Here is a 3,986-nt window from a genome sequence, read left to right on the forward strand (position 1 = left end):
TTTGAATAAAAGCATTGATGTGTCAGATAATTGACCATGATACCTCCACTTTGTTCAATGCTCTTCTCTAATTAGTCGGCCTTTTCTCAATCATATGCAATACAAGTGGTGCTAAGTTTCTATGTATGGCCACTGAATTATTTAGAATAGCTAATCCTTCATAAGTCGATACAATTAAGCTCAAAAATCATACAGTGAATAGCAACAATGAAACACCGTATTATACTGTAAAACTACAGTGTGTTTCTGGAGAAGTACTTGACATTTAAATTTTCAGGTTGAAAAAGACGAAGGCAAAAACAAACTGGTTTATGATATCTAAAACCATCAAAGCTGCAACCCTACTTGGTAGCAATATATAAAGTTAACTATGAGTGGGTTGATAGAGGCCAGCTTACTGCTCCATTTTGCCAGTGAAATTAGCAACTGCATCTAGAGCATTTCCTCACATTTTCTCTCTAGCAAGATACCTACACATTAAATGAGAAGACGATCAGTTGGTGCAATTAACATATAATGAATAATGCTAAATTTATGTTGGTAGAACATTCCAAAATTTCAATGTGTCCTTATCCTTTTGCATACCTTGCACACAAACGCATAAGAGGAGCTTTGGAGCAGCAGATAATTTGTAAGCCTTTACTCACTGGCTTGATTTCAGTATATCTTGCAAAATTTCAGTTCATTGTTTACCTTCAAACCTTTCACTACATGAACATCATAACTGTGTAAGACCGTAAGCACCAAAGACAACAAATCTAGATGAATAGGCAAAATATTCACATCAAAAGTCTATACACCCATTTCTTCTGAATATCAAAAACTTAAAAAAAGTATCAAGATCATGGAATCATGGGCATTTTCTCGAGCATGTGGATTTATGGGAATGAAACTCCAAAAGATAACTAAACAAAAAAAAACCAAAAAATGTTAAAATGAAGCGAAGGTGAGAAATTGGGTCAAGTGAAAAACACAATTCCACCAGAGGACAGAGAAATTGAACTAAAAACCGCTAAACAAGGCGAAAGAATAACAAACTTTATGTGGGAACGATGATTAATATATCTCACTATCTATACAAGAATATCATCCCTTTCTAAGAACCAACTCTTCCATTCTGTAACATCTACATAACGGCCACATTGAAGTCAGCAACTCCAGCCACAACAGACTATCAGACCATAGGTGTTGAGTTGGAAAGGGATGAAGAATCCGCAGATGATGGCCACAAAATAGACTCCACCGGGAAAAAAAACACGCAACAACAAAAAGAAAAACTGAATTACAAGGAAACCTAAAATGCAAGGAAATCACCTGAAATATAAGTAAACTGGAATCAAAAAGCAGAAGACAACGATTATTTCTTACTTTGAATGTTGGATGTGTTCATCATTTCATAGTACTCACTACACATGAATCTTTCTCAAGAAACCAGAAGTCCCAGCGAACCCATCAGAATCCGACCTTGCTTTCGAAAGAATACATAGAAAAACTTGACAATGAAGAAAACAAAGGGGGCGGGGTCAACTCCGATGACATCCTATTTGATCAGCTATCTATCTTGTTCTAGTGCCACAATATTCATGCCTATGCTGGCAGTCTTACCACAGGGACAATTACTAATTTTACTAAACAATTGTTTGTGGAAGACTGACCCACAGAAACCACATCTTGTACCTTCATTCTCCTGAAATTATCATGAAGCTGTTTCCTTTAGGAACCGATGTGAGGCTCGTACGAAAAAATGAACCGAAAATACCGCAAAAGCTCCCTTCGAGATCAACAAGGCCACGCAGCGTAAACAAGTCATTCCCATTAACAAGGTATCTTCATATTCCTGGTACCCTAATTACCAAGTTTTCTTGTATTAAGCAGAGCAGGCACTTCAACAAATAGGAAACGGTTGATAGCACTTACATACACACACAATTGGCAGAAGGCTGCCATGTTGAGGTGCAATCCCTATAGCATAGGCTGGAGATAAAAATAACCATTTATAGGATCAGGAAAAAGTACACAGGTAAAAAGAGAAACGGAAATAGAGTAGTATAATTACCCGGTCATAGATGGAGTTCAAATACACTTTTGCTAGCTGCGAAACTTGATATAAAGAAAGATCCCAGTGCTGCAAAACTCTTGCTAGCAGAACTGCAGTATCGTTTGTGTGACATGAAACACAAAATAACTGGCCACTGTCATCCTATCAGAACCAAAAAGCAATAAAAAACTGTATTGCTAGAGTTAATACAGAAACGCGTTCTGACAAAAAAATTAAACAATATCCAAGATCAGTTTCCCAACAAGCCAATCATACCAGGAAAACAAGAAAACAATTGTAGTTCCTTGCTCCGACACAATTTACTACCCAAACACAGTGAAGATCCATTTTGAGTACGCATCTATTACCTGCATAGTCAAATACACAGGTCATAACGAGAATGGGAAAGAAGGAATAGATGACTTTAGCAAATTTATAGAACGCTGAAAGAAAAAACACAAGATCAAAGTCACCATTTGAACTGTGATAATAAAAATGAAAAGAGAAGACATATGAACTATGAAAGAGTATTCTTGTACTCTTTGTCATTTAACTTTTGGCATTTCTAAAGCAACTTCACAGATTATCATTTCTTAATTCATTGGACAGTGGCACTAACATAGTAACATCAGATTTAGTTCAGGGATTAATTAGTGCAGCACTTGAGATCATCAATAGCATGATCAGCCATATTGGAGGGAAAATAATAAGTTCCTTGAAGTACTAAGGTTGGCTTAAAAACAGTGGCATGTTATAGATTAACTGACACCATAAGGACAGCTCACTTACAAATAGAACAATGATGGCAACATGGAGGTTTGCCATTTTCAAAATGAGATCAATATCTAGTCACATGTCCTTCCTCCTCTGAAATGGATAATGGATAATTCACACTATTTGTAGTACTGTTGTTCCCATCCCACCATCCTCTTCAGAAGCATGTCTCCAGTTTTCAGGTACCCATCCAGGATCGATAAAAACAACCATCTAATAGCACCATAGTATCATTGCAACGTGCAGAAGAAAGAAGATCCTTGAAGAGAATTAAACATTAAACAAACAGAAACAAACTTAATCATGGCCAAATTTTCTCCTTCAAAGAAACGAAAAAAACATGACAACAAATAATGTAATGCGTCTATACATATAATAAAATGATTCGCAGTGTAATTGGAAGAAACCAACATATTTTTTGGCACACTAAATATTTAGGACAGAAAATATGGGTCGGTAGTTTGCTGATATGTTGAATGTTACCAATGTTGCATCTTGCAATTGGTATGTCTAAAAATTACGGAAGCTGTGAATTCAATCAAACGAAACATTCATCATTTTTTTCTCGTGAATAATGAATCTCTAACAGAATCATGAAGAGCTTGCCCTTTCAAACTATCAAAAAAATATACCTATTCACACCTGGAGGATAAGCAGACAATCTCCCGTATAAGGAAGCAGCAGGAGCTTGTAGTTTTGCTTGGCTCATGTCCACGTTCTTACTTGGTACCCCTCCTAAGGCTAGTACCAATGCCTGCAGATGTTTTCATTACAATGAATTAAGAACGAATAGTACAAATTGATTTCAACATCTGGTACTAACCAATGAATAGAAGCTCGCCAAGCTGACCTCCAGGTCGAGCTCCCTCGTCCTCCTCCCCTGAAGAACCTCAACCGGGGCAGCCTACCGCAACACCACGGTCCACACAGGCTCCTCCGTGGCGGTACACGCCGGAGGCACCACTCATCCTCGGCATCTCCTTCACTGACGGAAACTCTATCGAGAAAATTCAAGAAATGGTGCCAGGGGGACGGACGGCTACCAGCACAGCCTATGTGGGAAAATCAAGGCAGAAGTCGGCCTCTTCTTGCTATCCTCCTGTTCCACCAAGGGGAGAGATAAGTTGCTAGGAGAAAAAGAAAAGAAAAAGGATGGTTAAATCGATCTAAACTG

At 37.9% G+C, this 3,986-nt stretch overlaps 1 long non-coding RNA gene across 1 annotated transcript; it reads right to left on the minus strand.

Moving 5' to 3' along the window:
- Positions 1 to 467: 467 nt before the first annotated feature.
- LOC124667823 lies at positions 468 to 2,180 on the minus strand. The gene is made up of 4 exons (XR_006991418.1): positions 2,057 to 2,180; positions 1,918 to 1,974; positions 1,071 to 1,464; positions 468 to 707 (listed from the first exon to the last, which is right to left on the minus strand). It is a non-coding gene; the product is annotated as an uncharacterized LOC124667823 (long non-coding RNA).
- Between the last annotated feature and the right edge of the window lie 1,806 nt (positions 2,181 to 3,986).

This window comes from Lolium rigidum, chromosome 6, assembly GCF_022539505.1.
Source record: "Lolium rigidum isolate FL_2022 chromosome 6, APGP_CSIRO_Lrig_0.1, whole genome shotgun sequence".
NCBI lineage: Eukaryota > Viridiplantae > Streptophyta > Magnoliopsida > Poales > Poaceae > Lolium > Lolium rigidum.